A 12,862-nucleotide genomic window follows, 5' to 3' on the forward strand; every position below is an offset into this window, starting at 1 on the left:
AACGCCAAGTGAAGAGAAGCTGTTGTCTCCTGCTTTCTAGATATATGTTTGTCCAGGATGGGGTTCCTGGGGTTTGTGGTGATGCCATTTCCTGTTCGTTTTCTGAGGGGTTGATAGATGCTATCTCGATATATGTCTTTTTTTATGGCGGTGTGGTTGGAGTGCTAGGCCTCAAGCAATTCTCTGGCATGTCTTTGCTTAGCCTGTCCCAGGATAGATGTGTTGTCCCAGTCGAAATGGTGTTTAAATTTCATCCGTGTGAAGGGCTACGAGGGAGAGAGGGTCGTGTCTTTTTGTGGCTAGCTGGTGTTCTGTATCCTGGTGGCTAACTTTCTTCCTGTTTGTCCTACGTATTATTTGTGGCAGTCCTTGCATGGAATTTTGTAGACGACGTTGGTTTTGTCCATGGGTTGTACTGGGTCTTTTAAATTTGTTAGTTTTGTTTAGACTGTTGGTGGGATTCCGAGGGGTCTTAATAGTCTGGCTTCCACTTCTGAGACTTCATTGATGCATGAAAAGGTAGATAGGGTTTCTGGCTGTGTTAGGTCTACTTGTCGTGGTTTGTTCCTGAGGAATCTGTGGACTGTATTTTTTAAGTATCCGTTCTTCTTGAATACGTTTTATAGGTGGTTCTCCTCTTTTTTCCGAAGTTCGTCTGTGCTGAAATGTGTGGTGGTTCGTTGGAATAGTGTTCTGATACAGCTTCCTTTTTGCGTGTCGGGTTGGTTGCTGGTGTAGTTAAGTATTTGGTCAGTGTTTGTCGGTTTGCTGTATATGCGGACACACCAGAGAATTCCGAGAGGCCTCGCACTCCAATCACAACGCCATAAACAAACACATAGATCGATTTACCATCTGTCAACCCCTCAGAAAATGACTAGGAAATGATATCACCACAAACCCCAGGAACCCCATCCATAACAAACATATAAATAGAAAGCAGGAGACAACATCTTCACTTCACTTGGAGGTTGCCACTGATGATGTTACCTAGCCAGGTAATGAAACGTCTGGATATCAAACCTACAGCTCAGCGAGCAAACCTACACCCTAAACCTCAACCTGAGCTACAAACCTTCACAATCCTTGGCACTACTAAGCCTCTCAGGGATGCTCCGTCTCGGAATTATTTCAGTTAGGAAAGCTTTCGTTATGGCACTGGCATTCTGTTTTGCCGTGGGGAACGCTTGCACCCATTTGGAAAACATATCACCGATTACCAGACAATACCTTTTTCCTTCGCAGGGTGTTAGTTCGATAAAATCCAGTTGTAAATGTTCAAATTGTTTTTGGGGTTTCAGAAGTGCTACATGACACATCTGTATTCCCTTCCCCACATTATTGTGGCACAGATAACACATAGTTCACAATATTTCTGGAAGTAATGATTAAATCCCTCAGTGTACCACTGTGCTGAAATGCTGTCACATCTCCCCTCTTTTGACACATGTTCCTTACCGTGTGTCAGTTTGGCATAGAATGGAAATAATGATCGTGATAGAAAAGGTTTAATACTGGGGCCACACCATACCCCTTACCTCAAACTGCACTCTGCTTTTTTCCCACTCAAACGTTTCTTTGTGGGCGGCACGGTGGCACAGTGGTTAGCACTGCTGCCTCACAGTGCCAGAGACCCGGGTTCAATTCCCGGGCGACTCTCCGTGTGGAGTTTGCACATTCTTCCCGTGTCTGCCTAGGTTTCCTCCGGGTGCTCTGGTTTCCTCCCACAGTCCAAAGATGTGCCGGAAAGGTGAATTGGCCATGCTAAATTGCCCGTAGTGTTAGATAAGGGGTAAATGTAGGGGTATGGGTGGGTTACGCTTCGGCGGGGCAGTGTGGACTTGTTGGGCCGAAGGGCCTGTTTCCACACTGTAAGTAATCTAATCTAATTCAAGCCTGGACTTCGACTCTGACTCCCGTCCGTCTGCTGTTGGGGTAAGGATTTTTGTCATTCCCATTTCAAACTGATCATTTACCAGCTGCTGGGCTGCCGTCCTTGCCGCTGAGTCTGCCCTTGCATTTCCTTGAGAAACAGAATCGTTATTTTTCGTGTGGGCATCATACGTAAACACAGCGATTGATTTAGGCAATAGGACCGCTTCCAAAATGTCAGAAATCTGATCACGGTGTGTGATGGGCTTTCGGGTGAAGGTCAAGAAGTCCCTGTATTTCCACAGGGTTCCAACATCATGTGCAACTCCGAATGCGTATCTGCTATCAGTTAAATATTCGCTGTCTTTCCCTTGGCCAATTTACATGCCTCAGTCATGCGCTCACAGTTGAGAAGGGAGCGATCCCACTTTGAATACCTCATGGGTAGTTACTACAGCATACCCAATACAATTCTGGCCTATCTCCTTGCTCCTCAATGCTGACCCATCCACACAAAAAAATGCCATATTTGGATTCTGAAGTGGTGAATTCTGCAAGTTTTGTCTAGGCAGCACATTTCATTAATTACAGGGGTACAATCATGTGGGTCTCCGTCTCCTTCTCTCGTGAGAGGACTAGCAGTATTAAGGATGTTACATCGTTTTACTGCAATGTTAGGTTTCTCCAAGAACACAGTATTGTATCTGAGTCAACGTGCTGCCGACGTATGTGCTGTCTTTTGCATGTGCGATCAGTTTGGTTAAGTCGCCATAGCCGATTATATCGCAACCACAGCTCGCAGGCATTTACGCAATCCTGCCGCTACGAGGTCAAGCTTAGCCGAAAGATAAGCTGCCAGCCGGAATTTTCCCCCATGATCCTGCAACAACACAGATGTCGTGCAGCCATGTTTTTCATCTACCATTTGACAGAAGGCTTGTTTGGAGTCGGAATCCCCAGTGTAGGTGTACTTTGAAACATCTTTTTCAATTCAACTCGGCCGCTGGGATCCATTGTAACGGACCTTGGTTCTGCTACCCTTTTCCATGGGCCATGTCACTTCAGGGCGCCTCAAGATTTGTGTAATGTGGGATAAACGTTCTTTAGTACGAGCGTATGCCCAAAAAGGATAGCAATTGTTTCCTCATGTAAGTCCTTGGAATTTGCTGAATTACTTGCACTCTGTCTTGACCTTCCTTTGGTCTTCCCTTGTTCAGATATGAAGTGACCGAAGAACTTCACCTGTTGTTGCATAAATCGAAGCTTTGCGAGACTGGCTTTGTGCCCTTCCCTCGTGCAATGCAAGGGAATCCTTCTCACATTGTTCCTCTGTCAGTGCTACTATTAAGCAATCGTCTACAGATTGCTGAAGCGCAGACCCAGGGGTGAAAACAAGAGTCTCCAGACTCCTGCATAGAGCCTCATTATATATGGTGGGTGACTCACAGTAACATTGACAAAGTCGTGTGAACTCGTAAGATTTCCCTTTGAATGAAAAAGCGAACCAGAATTGACGATCTGGATGCACCATTCCACTAAAGAATGTATTTGCTTAATCCACAGCAGAGAACCATTTACTGTCCGGTGGAAATTGAGCTAATACAGTTTAGGGTTTGGGAACATTTGATGCGCGCGGGACAACACTGTTATGGACTGCCTGCAGGTCTTGAACAAACCTGCATTCCTCCGGTTCACTTGGAATTTTTGCCTTTTTGATCAGAAAAATGGGAGTTCTCACCGGTGAGTTTACACAGGGGATTATCTCTCTAGCCTTTGGGAAGGACTGAAAGACTGGAGTAACTACGTCCATGGCCTCGGGTTTTAACGGGTATTGTGCTCTGCAAGGACGACACTCCGACTTCGTGGTCACTCATATTGGTTCACAACCTCGTATATGACCCACATCATGTTTGCCTTTTACCCATAATTCAGTAGGGACCGTTATTAATCTTGGGTCTGAGAAGTTTATCTTAGGGAAACGCCAGGCCAGCCTTCTAGGCTCTTCAGGGCTAGAGGGGGTTACCTTGACTGTTCTATTGCCTGAGTTAGACAAATTAATTTCTTCCTATATGTCCGCACATCTGCATTGAACCACATACTCACATCGTCCCAGAACACCCAACATTTCGTTCTTTATGCCTTTAGTCCCCATGGCCCCAAATCCTGCCACCAATCACTGGACACCTTCGCTAGTGATGCGCGAGGAGCATAGCCTTCCACATCAAAAATATAGAGCTTACTTGCCGTCGCAGGTACTTTACATAAGGTCACACTGACTGCACATCTGTCATCTCTTCAATAAAATTCGCACAATAACAACTGACCTGGTTTAACCAATCTTCTGAACCAATACTTCTCTTATGGTTCCTCAGGGCTATCATGGTGTATGTGTGCTGTGCAGTGCAGCATATTCCCCCAAAAACAAATCGGTGTTAATAGGGTTAACATGGTTTCTTGCTTCCAGGCCGAGTGAATTGCTCACTGAACTCATTGCTATCTGGCTTACTCGCCACACATAGACATACACCAGGGGTCTTGGGTTGTATTTTACAGTTTACACTTGTGAATTCTCCCTTTGAATTACCTGCAAGCCCGTCGGAGTACTGAGCAAATACAACCCCAGTCTCACTATGAGATCCCGAGCCATCAAATGTAAAGGACAGAATTCCGCTAACAAAATTGAGAATTAGAATGGATACACATTTCTTATTTCACACAATATGGGTGCGGTAAAACTCTCTCATATCACGACGCCTGATGCCTCCATTGAGTTCAGGAACATTCTACTCATCTTTATTGGTGTCAACTCTCTGAACTGTCTTGATTTGAGGAGTCAATATGCTGGCAATGTATCTACCAAAAAGGTAACTGGTGTACCTCCCACATATAACATAGAGGTAGGCATCGACATATACGCATCATTGTTATATTGAACATATTGTCCACACTTCGCAATCTCAATGTTCAATATAGAGTTGGGATACATCTCAGTGCCCGTTATGTTAGTAGAAGTGATAGCATTAGGGATTCTTCATTGCCAAGTATAAAGGAAAGAGGTTAACCTGTACCTTGTGGCCTGCCCACCTCAACCTCAGTCGTCCCCTGTCAGTCATCATGCTGTCCAGCCTCCAGGAGAGATTGAGGCTGTCTGTGCGGGCACTGTCTTGACCAGTGGTCCATTGCTCCGCAAACAAAGCACCAGCCAGATCTATCTCTGCAAACGCACTTCCACGATCCCTTCCTCTTTTGCGAACTCCACATGTGCCTCTCTCTTTTCCCGCAGTTCCTCCTTCCAATGGCTGAACGACCATTTGCATCATAATAAGCTGAGGTTCATGTGATTGCTGTTCTATCTTTAATTCCCGGTTATGGTTCTCTTGAGCCAGTAGTTTTTCAGCATGTATCACGTATTGTTCTATCAAATTCAACTTTCCCGTGTCCCAGGTAATAAACGTATATTATTACCTATTTTGTTGTTTCGTACTTCATTCCATTGATGAAGCTGCTCCTCAGGTGTGTCTCATACGATGTGATCTCTGCCGTCGTTATGTCCTTGGGTGGTATCAGTCCACAATAGACGTTATCGACTTTCGTGAGGCGCTAAAGGTACTGGGACATTGTCTCGACTTCTTTAGGGATTCTTGCTTCAATTGATTGTGGGTACGATATGCTATTGGTAATTCAGCAGACCCCGAGGCAGCGACCGTTGACTTGGAATCTTCGTGAAGTGGATCTCCTAGGGGGGCTGTAGCTCTTCGAGGGCACCCATTAAGGTCAGGATCTGATCCAGTCTTAAGACACTGTCCAGCTTCATTAGGATGTTTTCCGTGTGTCTGTGCATGTGCACTGGTGTTTGTACGTGTACTTGATCTATCTTTATTTCGAGATTTTCTTTCCCTGAAATCAGGCTAAGCTTTCAACATGTGATAAGCACTCCAATTCACAGGTTCTATTTTACCCTTCCGTTTCTCCTTCTTTCTCTCCTCCAATGGTGACTTCAGCATTTGCAACTGAATATTACTAAAACTTCCTTCCTCCAGAAAAACACATTCCTTGATTTACATTTTTAACTGTTTTTCAGAAACTGGGCCATAATTATTCAGCATATATTCTATTTTTTCTTGACCATTCCGAGTTGTCTGTCGACCCTCTTTTTGTTTGCTCTTGCTGGAGCCGATTTTCATGGATATTGGAAAAGTGTTCATCTCTCTGTCTGTTTCTCTGTCTGTCTATCTGTCTATCTCTCTCTCTCTCTCTCTCTCTCTCTCTCTCTCACGATACCATAATCTTCTCTTGGCCAATATAACTTGCTTTTACCTCCGGAGGTCCCGTCTCATTGGGCGCGACCGCCTCATTGCCTTGGTTTTCATAAACCAAGAACCCACGTAACCGGTACAGCTTTGGTGACTCCAACGCTGCCCATGGTGGCTCCAAGTCTCAAACCACCGTTAATCTTGCTGTCTCTTAAACTCTCTAGAGTTGAGTTTTACTCGAATACTGCACGTGAGTTCACTGGTCCCTCTTCCTGGTTCGTCTATTCTCTTCAAACGAGTCTCTATGTCGGATTTAGCCACAACTCTTACCCTGACCCTATTCGATTTGGAACGCGACTCTGGGGCGATCCACTTATCCCCAGTACTCTCACTCAAAGGGGCCAATTCAGTGCTCGAAACAAAGTGAAAGACCTTCAAGGCATTGGTGCATACACCTCCTGGGAATCTTCAAAATCTTACCCAGTTGCAGGGTCCCAGGCGAGCTCCCGATTTTACTGACGTGGAATTTCAATCGACACGACGCAAATGCTACCAAAAGGAAAGAAAAAGTTTATTTTTGAAATGTGCAGAATGGACCCGACACATTTGCAAGACGCCTCATAAAATGGACGCCTGATGGTTTTCACATATTCCCTTTATACTACATATCATCTTGCCTCATCACACCTCAAGCCAGGAACCTGGATCAGTCGAGTTCCTTTCCACACATGGAGTTGCTTTTTCTAATTCATTGACTGCTGATATAATAGATTATTGGCCTTGAGAATCAGCTGAAAATTAGGTTGAACTTTACATTTTTTCTGTCTTTTAGCAAAGTTAGGTCCATACTTCTTTGTTTCAACCATGCTTTCACAGATTTCACCAAAAATGATAATTTTCATTTACAGGGGATCAGGCTGACAGTGACTCAATAAGTGTGATGGAGTGAGGATGATAGTGACACAATGAGGGTGAGGTGTCAGCGTGGTAGTGACGCAGACTGTGTGAGTGGATCAGGCCGATAGTTACGCAGTGCGGGGGGGGTCAGAGTGATAGTGATGCAGTAAGTCTGAGGGATCAGATCAATAGTGACACAGTAAGTGTGAGGTGGTCAGGGTGATAGTGAAGCACTTCATGTGAGGGGTCAGTGTGACAGTGACGCAGTAAGAGTGAGTGGTCAGGCTGATAGTGACGCAGTAATTGGAAGGAGATCAGGCTGATAGTGATGCAGTCAGTGTTACAGTGTCAGGCTCATCCTGACGCATAAAGTGGGAGGGGACAGGGTGATAGTGACGTAGTAAGTGTGATGGGGTCGGGCAGAGACTGACGCAGTGAATTTGAGACAGTCAGGGTGATAGTGAGGGAGGAAGTGTGTGCGTTCAGGCTGGTAGTGACACAGTAAGTTGAGGGTGTCAGGCTGATAGTGGCCAATAAAAGTGAGGTGTTAGGGGAATAGTGACGCAGTCAGTGTGAGGTGTCAGGCTGTTAGTGATGCGGTAAGTGTGAGGGGTCAGTCTGATAGTGAAGCAGTAAGTGTGAGCGGGTCAGGCTGATAGAGACGCAGCAAGTGTGGTGGGGTCAGGCTGATAATGTCACAGTATGCGTGAGGGGTCAGGCTGATACTGATGAAGTAAGTGTCGGTGAGTCAGAGTGATCCTAATGCACGAAGTGAGAGGAGACAAGGTGATAGTGACGCAGTGAGTGTGAGGGGGTCAGCGTGATGGTGACAGAGTAAGTGTGAGTGTTCAGGCTGATATTGATGCAGTATGTTCTGGGCGTCAGGCTACTACTGGCCAGTACGTGTTAACTGACAGGGTGATAGTGATGCAGGAAATGTGAGGAGTCAGACTGATAGACACGGTGAAATTGTGAGGGGTCAGGCTGATAGTGATGCGGGAAGTGTGCGAGTGTCAGGCTGATAGTAACGCAGTAAGTGTGTTGGGAGCAGAGTGATAGGAACGCAATAAGTGTGAGCGGCTTTGGATGATAGTGACAGGTCAGTATGAGGGGGAGGATGGTAGTGATCCAGTGAGTGTGAGGTGTCAGGATGGCAGTGAAGCAGACTGTGTGAATGTGTCATTGTGATGGCGACATGGCAAGTGTGATAGGGTCAGGGTGACAGTGACGCAGATGCTTTCAGGGGGTCAGGTTGTAGTGATGCAGTAATTGTGAGGGGTCAGGGTGAGAGTGATGCAGTGAGTGTGAGATGTCAGTGTGATAGTGACGCAGAACATTTGAGGGGCTAGGCTTATCGTGACGCAGTATGGGCAAGGGGTCAGGGTGACATTGATGAAGATGCACTCACAGGGCCTGGTTGTAATAAAGCTGTAAGTGTGAGTGTCTCAGGCTGATAGTGATGAAGTAAATGCAAGGTGGTAAGGCGGTTAGTGATGTTGTAAGTGTGCAGGGGTAGTGTTAGAAGTGACGCAGTAAATGTGAGTGTTGAAGCTGATAGTGACACATTAAGTTTGAGGGACCAGGCTGATCTTGACGCAGTAAGTGTGACGTTGTCAGGATGATAGTTACGCTGTAAGTGTACGGGGGCACAATGATCTTGACGCAGTAAGAGTGGGGAGTCAGGGTGATAGTGACGCAGTAAGCATGAGTGGGTAAGCCTGATCGTGGTGCAATATATGTGAGGAGGTCAGCCTGGTGGTGGTGCAGTATGTGTGAAATGGTCAGGCTGATATTGATGCAGTGTGTTAGGGTCAAAGTGATCGTGACACAATAGGTGTAAGCAGCTCAGGATGATAGTGACACAGTGGATGTGAGATACCAGTGTGATAGTGACGCAGTAAGTGTAAGGGGTCAGGATGACAGTGACACTAAGTGTACGGCCCTCAGTGTGATAGTGCCACAGCAAGTGTGGGGTGTTAGGGTGTAAATGACGTCGTAAGTGAGAGAGGGGCCTTGCGATAGTGAAGCAGTAAGTGTGAGGGAGTCAGGCTGATAATGACACAGTCAATGGGATGGGGCAGTGTTTTAGTGACAAGATAAGTGTGAGACGTCAGTCTGATACTGACACAATAAATGTGATGGAGTCAGTCTGACAGTGACACAGTAAGTGTAAGGATTCAGGGTGATAGTAACATGGGAAGTGTGAGGGCGTGACTGAAAGTGACGCAATAAGTGTGTGGCGGTGAGGCTGATGGGGACGCAATAAAAATTAGGCCGGCAAGGTGAAAATGGCAAAGACTGTGTGAGTGGGTCAGGGTGATAGTGACGCAGTAAATGTGAGGAGGTCAGAGTGCGAGTGACACAGTAAGTCTGAGGGGTCAGAATGATATTGACGCAGTAAGTATGAAGGGGTCAGGCTGAGAGTGACGCAGTCAGTGTGAGGGGGAGAGTTTTAGTCATATACTAAGTGCGAGGCATCAGTCTGAAACTGATACGAAAAGTGTGAGTAGGTCAGGGTGATATTGACGCAGTACGTCTGAGGGTTCAGGCTGATAGTGACGGAATCAGTGTGATTATGCAGAGTTTTAGTAACATGGTAAGCGTGAGGCGTCAGTCTGATACTGACACAAAAAGTGTGTGGAATCAGGCTGATAGTGACGCATTAGGTTTTAGGTGTGAGGGTGATATTAACATAGGAAGTGCGAGGGCGTCACTGATAGTGACGCAATATGTGTGTGGTTGTCAGGCTGATAGTCACGCAGTAAAAATGAGGATGTCAAGGTGAAACTGGTGCAGTTTGTGTGAGGATGGCAGATGGACAGTGATGCAGTAAGTGTGAGGGGTTCACGCTGATATTGAGGCATGCAAGTGTGAGGGGCCAGGTTGATAGTGACGCTGTGTGCTGGCGGGTCCGGCTGATAACGACGCAGAAAATGTGAGTGTCTCAGTGTGACAGTCATGCATTACGTGTGTGAGGGTCAGGGTGATAATGACAGAAAAAGTGTGAGGGGGTCAGGTTGATAGTGATGCTGTAATTGTGAGCTTGATCAGCGTGATAGTGAGAGGCTCAGGCTAATAGCGACACAGTAATTGTGAGGGGGTCAGGGTAGTAGTGACGCAAAACCTGTGATCGGGTCAGGCGAATAGTGATGCAGTACATGTGAGGTGTCAGGCTGATAGTGACGCAGTAAAGGTGAGAGTGTTGGTGTGCTAGTGATGCAGTAAGTGTGAGCCGCTCAGGATGATAGTGACACAGTAAGTGTAACGAGTCAGGATAATAGTAACATAGGAAGTGTAAGGACGTGACTGATCGTGACAAAGTAAGTGTTTGGCAGGCAGGCTGATAGTGACGCAGTCAAAATGAGGGTCTCGAAGTGAAAGTGGGGCAGTAAATGTGAGGGCACCAGATGGATAGTGATGCAGTAAGTTTGAGGGGTTCACGCTGAAATTATGGCGGTAAATGTGAGGGGTCAGGTCTATAGTGATGCAGTAAGTGTCGGCGCGTCAGGCTGATAGTGATGCATTCAAAGACCAAATATCCAAGGCTCACTGTAGTGCTGAATAGCGAGACTTCTCAAGGCTAAGATAAAAATCAATATTTCTCATCCTGGTCATAAATCACAATGCTTCATTGTTAAATTGTCCTCTCCTGCTTCTATATTCACCAATGAGGGAACAAAATGTAATTGCACCACCCTGTTTATCTCTTCAAATATTTTGCAACTCTCAATGAGATTACCTCTCTTGTGTTGAAACTGTTAAAAAACGAACGGATTTGCCCAATTTCAATTCACAGGACTAACGTTCATCCATGATATCAAGGCTAATCACCATTCGTGGTATTTCTCATATGACATTAGTATCTTTCCTAAATTGAGGATTATAATTCCTCATACTGTAGTCCAAGTGCGGTCAAACTGAGCCACAATACATTGGAAATAATGCTTCGTTCTCGTGCCCTGAAATCCTTCTGCAGCTTTCACAACAGACTTCTACAACTGCTACTAGACTTCAATGACTTACTAAAAACTTCTCCAAGATGCAATTCTAAAAATCTGTGCATCAGACTTTCTTCTTCAAATCTTCGACAAATAAACTCCACATATTTCCCTCCTGACAAGTAGGATAAAGTCAAATCGTTGCTATTTATCAAATCATGAGGGACATGGATAGGTTGACTCGTGTTTTTCTGCTGGTGAGGAAGTCAAGACTTAGAAAACATCGGTTTAAAATTAGTGGGTAAGGATTTAAAAGGGACGTCAGGGGCAACTTTTTCAGTCGTGTCCATAATGAGCTGCCAGAGAAATTGTTGGAGACTGGTACAACTGTAACATTTAATGGCATCTGGATGGATATATGAGTAACAAGGTTCAGAGGGATGTAGGCCAAAAGTTGGCAAATGGGACCTAATAATTTAGGATAACTGTCCTCAATGGTCAAATTGGAAAGAAGGGCCACTTTCCGTGTTGTATTGTTCAAGGACTTGATGACTCTAGAACAACCGCAAAAACTTTGCAAATAATTCCGTCAAGACGATTTCAAGTTCCAAATCATCGGTCAATCATCCTCTCTTGTGCTCACAAGTTCATTACTTGATGTCAGAACTTACGGATTAGTTGGTTCTGCATTCTTTCTAATTCCGACTTTTTTTTACGAATGTAGCTGGTGTTTATGGACTTAGCATCAACATTTCTAATACCATATTTTGATGAATATTAAAACACAACTTTGGTACCAGATGATGAGCAATTGAGTCAACATCGATCGGACACAGTGAGACAATGATCCTCTCTTCATGTGGTGTACATCCGTGACTCTAAAATTCGATGAAGAATCATTCCCACAACTTCAGCTTTGTCAGGATCTAGTTTGCGGTGAAAGCCTGACAATCTACTAAGGGAACGTTCGTCTGGGTCTCTGCAAAGGATTTGGCGAAATCTTTGGGTCTTGACAATTTGTTCTTCAAACAAAGTCCATATTTCATGAATTAAGTTATTTTACTATGAAAATTGGCTACTTTCCGGCAGCTGTGATGGCCGAGAGGTTAAGACGTTGGATTTGAAATCCAATGGAGTCTCCCTGCGCAGGTTCGAATCTTGCTCACAGCGTTGAATCTTTTAAAAGTCATTAATTCCTTTGCAGAATTTGGATTTCGTGGAGCTTGAGCTTTGCATTCAATCGAAAGTAAATTTTCAACTGTGAAGAATCCGAAGTAATTTCAAGACGTCTAATTGAATAAATTATATGTCGAGACACAAAAAGCCACCAACTTCCAACACGAATCAGTTTCAAAACATTTGTCGGACTATCGTGAAACTTGGATGTTCCGGGGGGGGGGGGGGGGGTGGAATTAAGCAAAACAATAAGCAATGCAATACATTTACCTGCAGGTGATGACTTTTTTTTAGGATCAGTTGAAAGTCAAGCTGAGAAAGTGCAACCTAATTTACAACTGACTCTCAAGGCCAATAATCTATTATATCAGCAGTCAATGAATGAGAAAAAGCAACTCCATGTGTGGAAAGGAACTCGACTGATCCAGGTTCCTGGCTTGAGGTGTGATAAGGCAAGGCGATATCAGTGGAGTAGAAATTACTGGAAATATTTGAAATGGAATGTTACCAGTCTTCTGCTGTCCACATTCGTAAGAAACTGTGCATTACGAACTGAATTTGAAAATTAACGATGAAAATCACACTTAGCCCTCTGCTTGTGGTGTGGCATTGTTCAGAACAATAGGTTGTTGTTGAGGCTAAAATTGACCAAAATAATCGATGGGGATCTTATCCACGGCCTTCGTTGGAGCGGTTGGTGTGAAGAGCTCAGCATGAAGAACCAAA

The 12,862-nt window shown here is 45.0% G+C and overlaps 1 non-coding gene across 1 annotated transcript; it reads left to right on the forward strand.

Moving 5' to 3' along the window:
• Positions 1-12,048: 12,048 nt before the first annotated feature.
• trnas-uga (transfer RNA serine (anticodon UGA)) lies at positions 12,049-12,130 on the forward strand. Its single transcript has one exon. It is a non-coding gene; the product is annotated as a tRNA-Ser (tRNA).
• Positions 12,131-12,862: the final 732 nt, after the last annotated feature.

This window comes from Chiloscyllium punctatum, chromosome 16, assembly GCF_047496795.1.
Source record: "Chiloscyllium punctatum isolate Juve2018m chromosome 16, sChiPun1.3, whole genome shotgun sequence".
Taxonomy (NCBI): Eukaryota; Metazoa; Chordata; class Chondrichthyes; order Orectolobiformes; family Hemiscylliidae; genus Chiloscyllium; species Chiloscyllium punctatum.